Source organism: Hevea brasiliensis, chromosome 15 (assembly GCF_030052815.1).
Source record: "Hevea brasiliensis isolate MT/VB/25A 57/8 chromosome 15, ASM3005281v1, whole genome shotgun sequence".
NCBI lineage: Eukaryota > Viridiplantae > Streptophyta > Magnoliopsida > Malpighiales > Euphorbiaceae > Hevea > Hevea brasiliensis.
Window position 1 is genome coordinate 978,205 of NC_079507.1, and position 17,335 is coordinate 995,539.

The following is a 17,335-nucleotide window of genomic DNA, read 5'->3' on the forward strand; positions in this document are numbered from 1 at the left end:
AAATCCATTACAAAGCTATGGTTTCTGCTTTTGCCACAAAACATAAGTTTCAAAGTAAAAGAGGAGAAACTTTGCTTTTATAAACTGATCTTACAAAATCCAACACTGTAATCCCTAGATCTATCCAATGGAAGGACATAACCCTGCTAGAAGAATGGATTTTAGAAGGTGCAGTAGAACCAGAATCTTCAAAAATAGTTGAGCCAAACGTTCAACTTAGGCAAATAGCCCAGTATGACGATGGAAGAGTCAGCCTTAGCTTTAACAGAAGCCTTAGGTTTTCAGATGATTCCTCGACGTCCAGTACTGTAGACATAGGAAGAGTGTCTCGTATACCTTCTGTCGTTAGTTTTCCTGTTACAAAACCAGTTGAAATACAAAATATACAGCCTAGGTATTCTACCTCAGATTTACCTAGCTCCTCTAGGTTTTCTACTTCAGAAATACCTAGATCCACTTTACAAAACGTAAATTACTCTACAAATGTTCCACATCCAGTTTATACAAATTTACAAAACGAGTATGTTCAGGATGAAACCCAAACAGAATCAGAACCTACTTCTCCTACCTTTTCAGCCATTACAGAAAATGTAAACCATGAACTTAATGTGCTTGAAAAAGAATTCAAAGTAGACAGACAGTATTTGCGTGATGATTTTTATTCTCCTAAAAATCATAAAAAGCAAATATGGTTTTTCAAAAATTTCAATAATCAAAGGGAAGAAATTCAAAAGAAATATTATGACTTTGTACACCAACATAGAGTTCATATTCTTTTCTTTGATTGGTTTGAGATGTATGCTAAACAGCATAACATTTCATATCCGTTTTCCAAAACTCCAAAAACTTTCAAAAAATCAGATCCAATTTCAAAACCTTCTCAAATTACAAAACCTAAACAACAGGAGTTAGAAGATAACCGATCAGAGTTCATTGCGGCTCTAAAAGATCTTCTAAAGAAAGCGGTAAGAAAACATGCATAACCAAGCGTAAGAAAAAGCATGCTAATCCTTATCGTTAGAAACAAAGTTCCTGAATGGGAAATTTTAGATGGTAGAAAAATACAATCTGAACATCCTCCTCTTAGGATAGTAAAAATTCCCCACTTGGAACAAACAGTAGAAGCAGCCCCTTACAAAATTCCAAATGAAAGTGATTCTGTGAATATAAAAAATATTGTTCTACAGAATAACTTTACAAATGCCCATTTGCATACCATAGGTAAGCAATTACAAAAAATGGAACAAAACCAACAAAGCTGATTTCCCAAATTGAAACTAAGCCGGATACAAAATTAAAAAACCCAATTTTCAAACCATTCCAAGTTTCCAAAAACAGTAAAAAAGATTTACAAAACAACAACAATTCTGAATTCATCCAAGCTTTGAGAGATATGAAGACTAGGCTAGAAGCTTCAACTTCTACTCCAGTTGCACCTGAAACACCTCAAACCTCCCAAAGGAGTGTTAATATAATTGAGGAAAATTCAGATTCAGATGTCCAAAGCCAAGAAAACCAGCCCATCCAAACTGAACAAATTCAGTCTTCAAAACCTTTACAAATCAATAGACTTTATTGGCCGCGGGTAGCAACACCTCTCCCAATAACAGCTCCAGACTTAGGCATAGAAAATAGATATAAAATTCTGACCCAGTCTAAATTCAATGCCTCTACTGTCTATGAATGGAACATAGATGGTATGTCTGAATACAATATCTTGAATTTGCTCCAGCAAATGACCATGGCAGCAAATGCTTACAAAACCCAAACTGGAACCCCAGACAGAGCAATTGCTGAACTCCTCATTGCAGGATTTTCAGGGCAGCTCAAAGGATGGTGGGATTATCATCTCACGAACCTACAAAAATATGAGATTCTAGAATCCATACAAACTCAAGAAGATGGCGTGCCAATTCTTGATGAGTTAGGCCAACCAAACCCAGATGCAGTAGCCACCTTGATAGTAACAATCTCCTTACATTTCGTAGGTGACCCATCTCATCTTAAGGATAAAAATGCTGAACTCCTTTCAAATCTTAGATGCAAAAAACTGAGTGATTTTCAGCATTACAAAAACACTTTTCTTACTAGGGTAATGCTTAGAGAAGATTCTAATAAACCCTTTTGGAAAGAAAAATTCCTTGCTGGACTTCTGATCCTTTTAGGAGAAAAGGTTAGGAATAAAATTAAGGAAGCATTTGGAAATCAAATCCCGTATGATAAATTAACCTATGGTGAACTAGTCAGTCTCACTCAAAAAGAAGGTTTAAAGATTTGTCATGATTTGAAATTACAAAAACATTTGAAATGGGAAATGAGAAAAACTCGCCAAGAGTTAGGATCTTTCTGCAAACAATTTGAAATAGGAACCAAAAACCCTACTCCAGATTGTGGAGGAAGTTGTAGCAGAAAACCTTACAAACAATCATCCCAAAAATACAAAAACTCTTCAAAACCAGAAAAAGATTCCTATTACAAAAAACCTTCAAAAAAGACTAGTAAACCTAGTCCTCAGCCCAAAACAAAGTTAAATTTTACTTGCGACAAATGTGGCAACAAAGGCCATACTGCAAATTTTTGCAAGTTAAACAAAAAACTTCATGAGTTGCAATTGGAAGAAGAAGTTATTAATAAAATAACTGCTCTTTTAATTGAAACCGAAGGTGAGTCCAGTAATTCTGAACCCACAGAAAATGAAGAAGGATTACAAATTGATGAATTAATCATAAGTTCAGATTCTGAAACAGAAAATGAACTGTTTACAAAACCAAAATTGAAAATCAATGTTCTTTCAAAAGACCAGAAGTTACTCTTAGAAATCCTTATACAAGTTGAAGATTCTCAACTACAAAAGGAATTTTTAGGAAAACTTTTAAAAACCTTTGAAGAACAACCAATACAAAAACCTTCTATTCTACCCTCTATTGCAAAAAACACATATGACCTTACGGCCATATTGGGTAGGAAGAAGACTTCAAAACAACCAACTGTTTCAGTCCAAAGCCTCCAGGAAGAAATAAAAGCTGTTAAGATTGATCTTAAAGAGCTTAGAGAAAAACAGGCACAGGACTCAGAAACAATTCAAAAATTACTTTCAAAACAAATCAATGAAGAAATCGAAGAAGAAGATGAAGAAAATTCTTTAGAAATTCAAAGTCTTGAAAAACCTACAAAGGATTTTCTCTTCATTCTTAATGAGATTTCTTTCAGAAAATATTTGATTAGAATTTCGATAGTTTTTTCAAAAGATTTCAGGATCAATACAATTGCCTTATTTGATACAGGTGCAGATATAAATTGTATTAGAGAAGGCATTGTTCCAGAAAAATTCCAAGAAAAAACTACTGAAAACCTTTCAGCTGCAAACAATTCCAAAATCAAAATTAATTACAAAACAGAGGCTTCAATAGCTAATTCAAATCTTCTTCTACAAATCTCATTTGTTTTAATAAAAGATATCAGTCATAGTGTCATTTTAGGGACGCCTTTTATCAATCTGATTACCCCCTACAAAGTCAACTATGATAGTATTTCTTTTAAAACAAAAAATCAAAATCTTGTTTTTCCTTTTGTTGAAAAACCAAAACAAAGAATTTGAATATCATAAAGGCTCATTCCATTTTTGATAATCAAATAAATGTTTTGGAACAGGAAACAAGACAGCATTTACAAAAAACAAAAATTTTCTTTTTAAACAAGCTTGTTTTCAAAAATCAATTTTTTGATTACTGCTTATTACAAACTAACCCTTATGAGTTTTTGCAGATGACAGAGTCATCCAACAATGGAGATTTAGTCCACTTTGGACCAATAGTCCTTTCCAAAACTCCTGCTCAAAAATTCAGAATTAATGTAGCCAGAACTGCATATGTTCCCACAGAAAGGCACCAATGTTTATTAGACAATCTTTGGACTTTAATACAAAACAAAAGGTTGGGAGTAACAGCTCTCAATGCACTTTGTATTGAGTTTGAAGAAGCTAATAATCATGTGGCTGACCTCCTTAGCAGAATTAAATATCATGAGGATCATATCATGGTAGCTCAATCATTCATTGAGTTTTTACAAAACCAGATTTTATACAAATCCATTACATCCAGAATTAGTCCATCAGATCCATCCACTTCTAACCAAAATCATCACCTTGAATTACAAAAACAGGAATTTGAAGGCCTAGGATCCCCACTGGATTCTAGTGTAAAAATTCAAAGGCGAAGGACTGAAGGCCTAGGATCCCCACTGGATTCTAGTGTAAAATTACCATTGGCCCCACTGGTCAATGTGAAAAATTATCACCACAGTGAAGTCCTCTTTGCTTCACTTGGTGCCAATAGGTCCTTAGAACATTTCCAAACCCGTTGTCTTTCGAAGAAATTCAGGCAACAAGTTCTCAACGGTCTTCCTCAAGAGATCCGCGAGCAGATCCTACAAAATATCATCCAGTCCAGAATCAAAGAACAGCTGGATGTTTTCCAAAAAGGTCTCAATTTTACAAAAAGCAATCAGCAAGGTCACAATGGATGGTCATGGGAATGGGAGTACTACTCAAAACCCCGTTTTCATTGCACTCAGGAACATCCTAACAGATATCCTCTGTGCTATCCAGACTGTGAACACAGCTTAGATTTCAGCATTCCCCGCTTCAAAACCACTCAGATGTCTGGTACCCGATATCTAGACGCCCGAGAACTATTCAAATGGGGTATGTTAGCTGGAGTCCGAGTTACAAAATCTGATTGTGAAATGACAAGGTTTTTGGGAAATAGAGTCCTTCAAGAAGTAAGAAGACTATTATTCTTCCTAAAACCAGTCAACATACAAATTATTTCAACACCTCCAGAAGTATTAGCAAATGGAGAGCTACAACAAGCGATCCATTACTTCTACCTGGATACAAAACAGCCTCCTCTCTATCATCTTCCGGATTGGCCATGCAATCATGAAGACTATTTCGTCCAACTCAACAAATGGCGAGCAAAGACAGTTGTCGATAACTAGCGAAAACACCGATATCCAGAATATTCACTAGTCCATACCGGTACATATTCTCGGATATTTGTTCATTATAAACATTTGCCAGCTCTAAAACCCTTTCATATTGAAACACGGTATGAAAATTACATGGTTCAGTATGAAAGTCACTACGACTTATCTTCTGTCTCGTCAGATGACGGAACAAGTGACGACGAGGAGACATGGCACAACTTGCAAAACATGATGGAAAGATAAAAGAGTGGTCCCAGCTCCACTCCATAAAAAAAAAAAAAGAAAAAGAAAAAGAAAAGAACAAGAAAAAGAAAAAGAAAAAGAAAAGAAAAAGAAAAAATTTACGACCGGCAAAAGAAATTTATGGCGGCAAAATTATCCATATTGCTTTTTATTCTCTTTATTTTCCATTCTACTTTTATTTTTACTCTTTGTAATTTTGCAGTTTTACCTTTCTCTTATTTTTGTAATCATTTTTACTTTATTCTCTTTTCCTTTATTTCAAAACCAGACAGGACACTGTTCACCTGTCATATCTTGTACTGTTCACTTTTTACTGTTCGCATGTGAAGGAGATAAGAAGCACTATTCACACGTGAAGGCATCAAGTGGCAGACACTGTTCAAACTTTTCAAAATTACAAAATTGCCCCTGGACATTTCTATATAAGGAGGCACTCACCCAAGGCAAAGGGGAGGCCACTTCAAAGGAACAAAAGCTTACCCAAGCTTCTCCCTCTTCAAGCTTCTTTAAGCCGAGAGAATCCGAAGAAGGTCCTGAAGGAGTCTCAACCCGAGGTTCAGAAGGAGCAAGAAGGTTGATTCACTTCCCATCCTGCCCTACCTCTACCTCACCTACAAACCTACAAACCCTGTAACTTCCTTGTAGTAGATCTTAGGAAGCTCATGTGCTGAGCAACCTTTGTAAGTCCTACCCGGAATTACATCTCCAAAACCTTTGTACAAATCTTACAAAGTTTATAAGATTTTGAAGTAAGTTTTCTTCAATTTCTTTTTCAAAATTTCAAATTTATTTCTTTAGCATGCATATGGTCGGTTCAACCGCCTGATCTGCATAAATATACGTATATATGTTCATAACGGACTGGCTCTGCCGCCTATTGAATATATACATGTATATTCATATTTAAATTTCAAAGTTTAATTTTTATTTTTGTTAAGTATATATATTCTTAACGGACTGGCTCTGCCGCCTATAGAATATATATATTTCTTTAATTTACAAATTTAATTTTCATTTCTGAAGATTTCCTTTCTTTGTGCATTTTGTTTATTTCTTTAGTTATTTATATATTGCTCAAGATTTAGATTATTGCTTCTTCCCTGTTAGCTCATCCCCCTTTCGATCCCGGCGTCCTTGGTATCAGAGCAAACCCGTTGCCTTTCGAAGAAATTCAGGCAACAAGTTCTCGATGGTCTTCCTCAAGAAATCCGCGAGAGGATTCTACAAATCAACATCCAGTCCAGAACCAAAGAACAACTGGATATTCTACAAAAATGTCTCAATTTTACAAAAGGCAATCAGCAAGGTCACAATGGCTGGTCATGGGAATGGGAGTACCATTCGAAACCCCGTTTTCATTGCACTCAGGAACATCCTAACCGGTACCCTCTGTGCTATCCAGATTGTGAACACAGCCTAGATTTCAGCATTCCCCGCTTCAAAACCACTCAGATGTCTGGAACTCGGTATCTAGACGCCAGAGAATTATTCAAATGGGGTATGTTAGCTGGAGTCCGGGTCAACAGGTCCGATTGCGAAATGATAAGGTTTATATATATATATATATATATCAATTATTTTTTATATTCAATTAACTGAATTTAAAAAAAAAATTGCATAATAAAAATAACTACAATACTTGCATGCTTTGTTGGGTATTAGGAACTTGAGTAAGTTGAGCAATTATCTCTTTTAATTTTGAAACTTCATTCTTTAAGCTAACATACTGTTCTTTAAGTTGATTATCCTCCTCATGTAATATAGGAAATTTTTCTTTTAGTTGCATGTTCTCATTATTGACTTCTTGCAGTTGTTGTATCACATTGATGTTGTCCTTTTTTAACATTCTTGGTGATACTCCAAAACCCATTCCACGAACTCGTCTATTTTTTTCTGGTCCAAGCACTTGTGATAAAATATCTCCTTCAATAGGAGCATTGTCTTCAAATTCTACATTATTTGCTTCATTTTTAGCTTGAATCTCATTAATCTTTTGTTGTATAATTAAAGTTAACGTATAATAGCAAAAATGGACATCAACATTATATACTTATTAATTTAAACAATATACATATATATATATATATATATATTCATGTAACAAGATAGGAGGAAAAGTTACAATGATTGTCGCTGCCTCCGATGATACTGGTGTTCCATCCTTAGCTTGTGATACTTTATGAAAAGTTGTGTTCTTGAAGGTAGTTTTCTATTCATTTTGCGCTGTGTTAGAATATAATTTACAATTAGTAACCTATGCACATATTTTTTAAAAAATTTAAATTATTTCAATAGCTAGAAAACTCTTAAATTTCAAACAATAGATGTATATACCTCCATCTCAGCTCGTCGAGCTAGAGATATAGTACCAGAAGTATGTGGCAACTTCATTTGTGCTCGACTTTTCTTTCCATTTTCAGATTTTTTCTTTAAACAAAAAAAAAATAAAATAATTGTAATATAAATTATTAAATAAAATCATGTCAGAAAAAAAAAATGAGGCATACACATAATAAATTAAAATGAAAACTTGCTCGAAGTTAATCATTTTAAATGGCAAGACATGTAGCATAATCAACTAAAAATGGTATCGTTATATAAATTAAACAGAAAAATTTCTTAAATATAATTCTTTAAAAAGTCCATTTATTTTTTAATCAATTGAAATGATAAATTTACCCAAAAAGATTTTTAATGTTAAAAAATAAATTATAAACAACCCACTAATTCAATGCAAAATGAGGTGCTCTTATCTAAACATACTCCCAGTTTGACAACGATTAATTAAAAAGGCTCATTAAATAGATGAATGATATTACTTGCCACTCTTCTGAATACCATTGACCAACAAGTTTTTCCTATTGTTTTGGGTCAGTTCTAAGAGGCGGATTGTCCTTCAACTCAGCAAGTGATTTGTATTTATGAAAATTTTCCTCATACAGTGTGTGCTTATAAGTCCTTAAGCACTTGCCAACTTGTTGGATTACCCTTTTTTCTCTAGATGGCCCTAACTTAAATTTGGTCTAAAATTAAAAAAAAAAAAAATTAAATTAGTAAAAGCCTAATGTAAATTAAATTAAATTTACATGAATATAAAAACTTTTCTAAATTTAAACAATCTTTTAAAAATAAATCATACCTGAACAACTTTCCATATCATTTCTTTTTTATCTTTAGGAACTTTTCTCCAGTCTGCATATTCAAGTGGTGTCAAATCTGAATTCTTGCTATTGTGCCACAGAAATACTCAAGCTCACCATCATCAATACATTGATTTTTTTCATTGAACTTTTCTGGCAAGTCCTCTCCTTTTCCCAGATTCCATATATCTGTAAGTAAAGTAGGACCTCGAACTTTTCGTGGTTCAAAAGAACTACCTGTAAAACAATGAAATGAAAAATCAAAATGCAATTTAACCGTAAAAAATGAGTGTTAAAAAGAAAATAAATAAATATTCTAAAATGTTTAGTAAAACTCACCCTCAATATCAGAACTGTCATTCAATTCTGGATCTTCTTGACCATTATTAGAAAATGGTGATTGCGAATTATTATGAAACTTTGAATTCTCTTGAATAGTCTCATCCTCATTTATAAGCCCATTTGGACATTGTTGAGTATTCCAGGAATTTGTTATACTTGACTTCCTCTTTTGAGGTTGCACATGAGTTGTCTTTGCATTTTGTTTTCGAATCCTGTAACACCCCTATTTGTATAGCCTGGTATATTTCACTGTTCCGGTGACCGGTGTCGGTCTGGACAATTAAAGGGATTAGAACCATACTTAAGACAACTTAAGAAGCCATAAACACAAATAATTAGTAATTGCCAATTAGTTAAGTATAAACAAGAAAAACAGAACATAAGAAGTTAAGCAGCGAGAGTCACAAATGGGTGACCTCCTCGAACGCATCACAAGTCATTTTAAACTCAAATTTTGAACCGTAAAAAGTGACGCTGCGGTCCTTAGGACCCTCATGAACACAGTGGAAAAGAGAAAATCATGAAAAAGAACTGTTAAGTCAGTCAAATAATTAGGTCAGGGAGCCGGAAGAAATATGGAATTATTTGCAAACCGGGATGAACAGGCGAGGGGCAATTTGATCAATTGACCCCGAGAGCTGACTCCTGACCTAACTGTCAAATAAAATCAGAGAAAAGAAAATTTTGGGATCAAGAATTAAATTAAAGAACTAATAAAAAAAAAGAGAAAATGAAAAAGTTAAAAAGGTGTAGGAAGATGACATCATGCATGATATCATGCATGATGCCATAATTCATATAATTAATAAATTAATTAAATGGATTTTTGACTCTTCCATAAGCATAAAAACAAAAGAAAAGAAAAGAAAAGAAAAAGTAAAAAGCCTCATCTTCCTCCCATTTACGTTTCTCTCTCCCTCACCATTGTAAACCTCCATTAAAGCTTGCTTCAAGCTTTGAAACCACCATTAAACCCCAAATCCTCCCATACTTGCTTCACAAAAACTTGATTTAATCACTTGAGAGGAAGATTGGTCATCAAAGAAAGAAGAAAAGAAGAAAGAAAATTGAAGAAAATTGAGAGGAAGTGAAAGTTCAAAGACACCTAACAAGGTAAGTAATGCAAACTTCAAGTTTTTAGTTTAATTAGTGTATGTATGGCATCAAGAGCATAGAAATAAACTTAAAAAAAAAAAATATGTGTGAGGGACTAAATTGAAATTCGTCCAGCCTTTGTAGGGGTAAGAATTGCATGAATTTGATTGAATAAAATATGTTAGAAAGCTTGAATGAGTTGAGGAATTGTGTTTGTATGGTTAGAATTAGTAAAATGTAACAAATTAAGTGAGTTAGGGTTTTGGAACTTAGGATTTGTGAACCAAAAATGTAAGAAATGAGTAAATGGCATGTTTGACCTATTGTGAAGTGAAAAATGGTCAATAATGACCAAAGGAGATGTGTGGGAATTGTTAGAATGGAAGTCAAATTCGTAGGGTAAATGGTCATGCTACTGGCAGCATGACCAAGCCAACTTTGAAGGACCAAAACGGAAATTTTACAAGTCCAATTGATATGCCATCAATTGGGGATAAAAATAGACATAAAATGACACAATTTTCATTAAGGAACCATGCCCAAAAACTGACCAAAACCTAGTGAACCAATTGACCAAAGTTGGTTAAGAGCAGTCTGCCACTGCACAAACTGGCCAAATGAATAGTTTGTTCATTTGGTCATAACTTGAGTTAGGCAGGTCAAATTGACCTGAAATTTTACCAGTAATTAGATAAGATATAGATCTAAAACTTTTATGAAGAATACTAACCCAAATTATGCCATTAACCTAATCAAATTATTGAGCAAAGTTGAGTTACTGAACCTGCAAAACTACAGATTTCCATTTGAGCAGTAATGTTTGAACGGCTATAACTCTCTCTAGAAAACTCCGATTTAGGTGATTCTTGAACCGATGGAAATCTAAGACATAGTAGAACATTTCATATGAAGAAAGTTAGACCAAATTATGGACTTAACTTGATCAAATTATTGAACGAAATTGGATAAAAAATCTGCCAGAACCAAAATTGCAGCATGAACAGTGTACGTGAACAGTAATTGTATTTTGGCTATAACTTGAGCTACAAAACTCCAATTGGGGTGATTCAAAAATGAGAATACACTTAAGACAATAAGGAACATTTTCTATGAAGGAAGGTTTACCAAATTCCAACAGTAAAAGGACCAATGAAACAATGCAACTTAGGACTCCAAAACCGAGAATTGGCAATTTTGCCTAAAAGACCTAAGCTTTGAGAAAATGACCAAAACCAACAAGTTTAGTGACCAAAATGTGGTATGTGGGTGAAGTTGGAGTTCCCATACCTATTAAGCCTTAGAAAGTCAATAATTTGACTTGAATAGTGTAGTGAATAGTAACCCGAAACACAAAATTTCAAGAACGTCGAATTTAACACGTTAGAACTAGGTAAATGTGAAGCTAAATTTATTTTGGATTTATGTTAAGTTCTAGTACTGAAACATTGTAAAATTGTGTGTTTCAGTTGAAAAGAATACCGGGAAAAAAACCCGAGGAACCGAGTCAAGGCCAAGAGGCGACTCACTTGAGGTTTGTGCACAACGTATTCTTTTTATAATCATCTTTTGCATACTGTTTTGAATAATGTGAAATATTGAATTATGGCATTCTTATGATGTTTTGATTTAAATTGTTGAAAGTTATTATGTATATTGAAATGAAAATGTTTAGCAAATTGTTAAGATAAGTTTTGAAACCACAGTATCATGACCATATATTTGAATACCTCACTAGCACGACTAGTGGAGGTAATTAGTTTCGAATTTTGATTCCTTCTCTGGAGAAGTGTTGAGGTGTGCCAGTAGAAGAGGATGTGAATGGATATCCATATATTTGAGCTAGCTAGCCTTGTGATGTGATTTCTCTTTAGCCTCTGGCTATTGAGATTCTATTTATTTCGAATGGCATGATTTAACTGTGGATTTTATGAAATGTGTTTTGATACTTTGAAATGAACTTGGTTTGCATTTCAAATCTCATAATTCATGATTTGCATTTAATTCTCATGTTCAGCCAAATTTTTGAATAAATGTGATTTAAATTTTGCATAAAGATTATTTTAGTATGTTGTGCACCACTGAGTCCTAGTACTCAAGAAACTTCTATTGTGTCAGATACAGAGACTAGAGGAGCGCAGATCGAGTCACGAGGTGTGAGGAGCTATCAGCTTGAAGTCATCGGGTATAATTTATACCCTGATTGTAAATATTTATTTTGATGTATGTAATGCACATAAATGTATGGACATGTTAAAATGGGTCTTGAGCAGCTTGTACAAAATCTGTATAAAATTTGTAATAAATTTTAGTTTGGATTTTCTTAATGTAAATTTTTGTATGATATATATATAAATTGTTTATCCTTAAAGAAATATCAATGTATGAAATTGATTGACTGTACCTTGAGGATTATTGAATTTTGAACTTGAGAAATTTATTGAAATGATTGTGAAATTGATTGAGTTTGATTGTGAAATTGAAGTAGTGGTTGAGAAAAATTTTTAGAAGTGCTTTTTACAGGTATTTGAAGAACTAATTTCTCGAAATACAGAGGGAACTCTGTCAAAATTTTTATAAAATTTGCGGAAAACTAAAATGGACCAAAAATATTAACTAGTTTTAATTTTAACTAAATGTTTTAAATACCTATTAGAAAATGCTCACCACTTGTCAAAAATAAGAAAATTGTTTTAAAATCCCTTGTAGGGTACTTAATGAGTTATCGATAGGTGAAGTTCGGTAGTTCATTAGGTATTCTACGGGATCATGTTATGCCTTACAGAGGGGTAAGGTGTGATAAATCCTTTTTAGCATTGTGATGCCAATAATAAATTCAAAAATTAATTATAATAATCAGTAAGAGATTTAATATAAATGTAAAATGCCATAAACATATATAAATACAGGGGTGAGTTATAAGATTTTCTATTAGCAAGTTTATAGATAGATATGGTTATGCATGAAAAAAATAAATCAATATGTCAATTTTAATTTGAAGGATTGAAAGAGTAAAATATAAATATTTCATACAATCTGTAAATGCATGGGAAGTCTAGCATATAGTTAAAAAAACAAAAAAAGAACAGATTTGAAACAATGTAAAAGAACAAACATAAAACAACTCATAAAACCACAAAGGCAGACAAAGAATCCTACAGCGCTATTAAATTAATCATGCTTATATAACCAAAATTATAATAACATCAAACAATATAATAGTTTAAGGCTGAATTCATATACAGCAAAACGCCAAACAATATAATAAGAAAAACCAAAATTTATTGGTATTCAATAACATTTTTTTTCTATATGCACGAGTTGAATATAAATGACTGACTAAACATACTGTTGTAGCAATAAAAATTACTGGAGAGTTATATATTAAGTTGAGATTAGAAAAATAAAAAAAGAGGTTAAAAAAAGTGGTTTATGTACTCAACTTAAATGAAAATTTGAATCTCATTATAAAGAAAATATTGGTATAAGATCAATAAACTAATAAAAAAAGAAGATAGCTCTCAAGAAAATATTTACAAGTAAAAATATAAAAAAATAAGCATACCTGAAATTTGTAATCAAGACTTGAAGTACTAATTAATCGGAGAACCTACACTGCAAAATTAAAGTTATATCAATTCGGAAGGAAAGAAAGATTGTATCACGGGAGGTTTAGGTTTAGTATATACCAATTATGAAAGAGAGGGGAAAGAAAGAAAGCTAAAGAGAGATTATAAAGGTAGAACAATTAATAAAGTAGAGAAAAAATCAATAGATTAATGGAAAAAAACAGGCAAAAGCAATACTATGGAGATAATGAATTTGGCGCTATTATCCTTTTATATAAAAATGGAGTGAAAATTGAGTTTTAGATAGAGTTAACAAATTTGATGTTATCTCTTATCATGCAACGTATTAATTTGATTTCAGCAGGTTTATTAAGAAGCCTATGGGACATAATGAGTATACAAGGGTTAATTTAATATAGAAATTTAATGTTGGAGGTTGTACTTAATATCTATATTAAATAAACAATTTGAGACCAAGTATAAATTTTATAAGCATATAAGTATAAATATATTTATAAGCATATAAGTATATTTAGTTTATAGTCATATGGTTTTAACCTTTAATATAACTAGACATCTATAAGTAAATAAATATTATAATATTATATTATTTTTAATATTAATAATTCAATTAAAATAATAACAATAGAATTAACCTACACGTAATTATAAGTATTTAAAAAATTTGAATGAATGGAGAAGTCACTTTTTGGTTAGAATTAAGATTTTATTGGAATTATTTAATGTACTTTTAGTTAATTCATAGGATTAATTAGAAATTAAGTTTCAATGATGAAATTTATTTTAAATAGAAAATTTTAAATTTTATAAAATACAACATTATTAATTTATGTGTTTTTAAAGACTGGTAACTTATATTACCAATACTTTAATTGATATGAATTTTTATAATAAATTATTTAAAATACAATTAAAACAAGTATTAAGAATTCCATAAGAATACGTGACATCTCATTAGATTAATATTTTAATAATTAAGTGTCTACCGCATAGCACAAGATGCAAACTCTAGCAATCCCATCTCATTTAAGAATTTCTAAATCAAAAATAAAATGAGCATCCATTCCAGCAATCTTGCTAATACAACAAAAAAGCTCCACAATTAAATAAAAATTAAGGTTTCAATTATATATTTATTTATAACTAGTTTTTTTTTTTAATCATGCATTTAGTGTTTCCGAATATTTGATTTGACTAAACTTGATATGACAATTTAGATAGTACATAATAAAATTTGTAATGAAATTAGATTTGAGAAATAATACTCGTGCTAGGTTTGATTTAAGTTCAGGTTTTACATATTGTGTATTTATTACCTGAATATGTTTATATAAATAATTAATTAAATATAAAAAATATATATTTTTTACAATAATACTTATAAATTTTTATATATTATATTTAATGTAACACCTCTAATTTTTAAATTTATTATTTTGTGAGTAATATTAATATTTTATTTTATTTAAATTTTAGGAAATTATTTGAAATTTTTCGGATTTTAGAAATCGGGTTCGATTTTTCGAAAATCTAAAATTTTGATGATTTTTAAAAATTTATTTAAAGACCACGTGATAAAACTAAAAATATATTTGGACTCTACGAATTTTTCTGAGTTTTCTAGAATTTTTTCGAAATTTTTGGGTCTTATTTTTGGTCCCAAGGCAGAGTAAAAATTTTAAATTTTGTATCCTGAATCGGACCGACCGAATCGAACCAGACCGAATTGGACTGATCGAATCGGACCGGCCTTTTCTTTTCTTCTTCTTCCCTTCTAAGCGTGTCCCGTCCCTCTTCCTCTCTCTCCCGTTTTCTCTCTCCTCCCTCCTCCCCATGCCACGCCGCCGCCACCCAGCCCTCCCCACCTTGCCGGTGCGCCGCCCCAGCCTTCCCCCCTCGCCGGTCGGCCTTTTAGGCAGTCGAAAACGACGCGCAAAGAGGAGCGATGCGCAGCGCGCCATTTTGGCTTCCCGGCGGAAATTCGGCCGATCCGACCACCGATTGGGCCGGGTCTTGTGTCAAACACCATCTACACCTCGAGAGCTTTCCATAGACACCAAGAACACTAAAATCCATTGAGTGGTTTGCCCAATTTTTGTCCAGGAAGTTTTAGCCAATTTTGGGCTAGATTTCTCGCAAACTGTGAACCCCACGAGAAAACTGAGAGTACCAGAGCGTTCCACTCATCGAGAGCTTAGCGGCAATATAAATTTCAAAATTTTTCGATACCGTTTTTTGGTGGGTCTCACGAAACTTCGTAATATTTTTCTGAACATTAAATGAGCTTAGAAAATTCCATAAAAATTATATACTAACCCTCGTGTTGTGGGCTTCGTGTATGTACCTTCAATTCGCGAAAATTCGACGATTGCCCAGGTCTGTGAATTTTCGGCCAGACAGATCGGCTACCGAAAAAGTCTTGGAATTGGATCTAGATTTTGGCTACCCCACCGTTGTCAGATGTCCCGAGTGCGTTTCCGAGATCGGAATCGGCATAGGTAAACCCGAACCTCACTTTTTCTTAATTTTCTAGTATTTAAATGGGATTAAAAATCCATAAAATATTCGTGATAGCTCAGAAAATTATGATTCTTTTTGCATTAGCTTAGTAATATTACTAAGGACCTTGGGGAAAAGTTTTAGAATTTTTAGAGCTTATTTGGATAGTTTTTACGAAAAGGGTCAATTATAAGGACTAAATTGTAATTTTACATATTGTGATTGATGACTGTTTGGATGGGCCCAGGAGGGGCTGTGTGATGTGATTGAGTTGTGGGTGTATGGTTTGTGGATATAGAAGTGTGTTTTAAGCCCTTTTACAGGTTGGGTAGGTCCTAGATATAGGGGAGACTTTGCCGGATTTTCGGCATGACTTAGGACACCTTTAGTCGTTTTCTTAGTTTGTATTGAGTCAAATTTATTAAATGATTATAATAAAATTATCAGGTGAGCCGGGACAGCCTTCCTCCTCCGCCACCGCCACAAAGGATCATGTTAAGTCTGTGAGTAAAATATTAATTTTAATTGTAATTTCGATATTATTATATGTTAAAGCATGCCCATGCATCACTTATAAATACGTATCTATGTAGTTAAACTCTAGGCATGTTTTATGTTGTATTCACAACTGTTAAAATGCCATGAATATTGTTGTGGTAATTTGGAGCAGTGTGCGTGAGTTGGCGTGCGTGTGGTATGGTGTTGGCTATGGACAGGGGGGTAGACACGGCTTGAGATCTTCGCTGGGACCCGGTCCTTCGGGGTAGTCATGGCTTGAGTTCTTCGCTGGGACCCGATTTGGTTTATTAAGCAAAAGTTCGGCTTGAGTTCTTCGCTGGCACAAGTTGGATTAAGAGGGCTGTATAGGGGATCAGCTCCCATATATGTATTGTTTGACAGTATTGGGTGTGTGAGTGCTCCAAATTGCCTTTTTGATGTGATTTGTATGAAATTTATGACGGTTTTGCATTTCACTTCACAGGTGCATTAGTTTTAGATAGTTATAGAGATTATGGTTAAAATTGATATTTTACTCTCTGAGTCGAACGCTCACTCCTGTTCATTATTTTTCCAGGCTACAGGAGGATTATTATTGTTGTTAACCTGCTTTTCTTCTTCGCAGGTCATTTATTTATGTTTGTGTAATTCTGTTAACTCCTAGAATTTTCACATGTGTTAGAAATATTTATTTGATTTGGGTTTGTAATATAATTTGCCATGTTGGACCTGTAAACTTATTATATGCATGTATGTTAGATTGGATGAGGGAGCTGAGCTCCCGTTTGACTTTATGTTATTATGAGTATGTGGAGGGTGAGCTGAGCTCCCCAATTGACTATATATTGTGTTTACAGGTCGGGTGAGTCAAAAACTCCCCGTTGAAAAGGTCCATTTTATGGCCGGACTCTATCCAGATTAAATTCTTGAAATTGGGCCCAAATG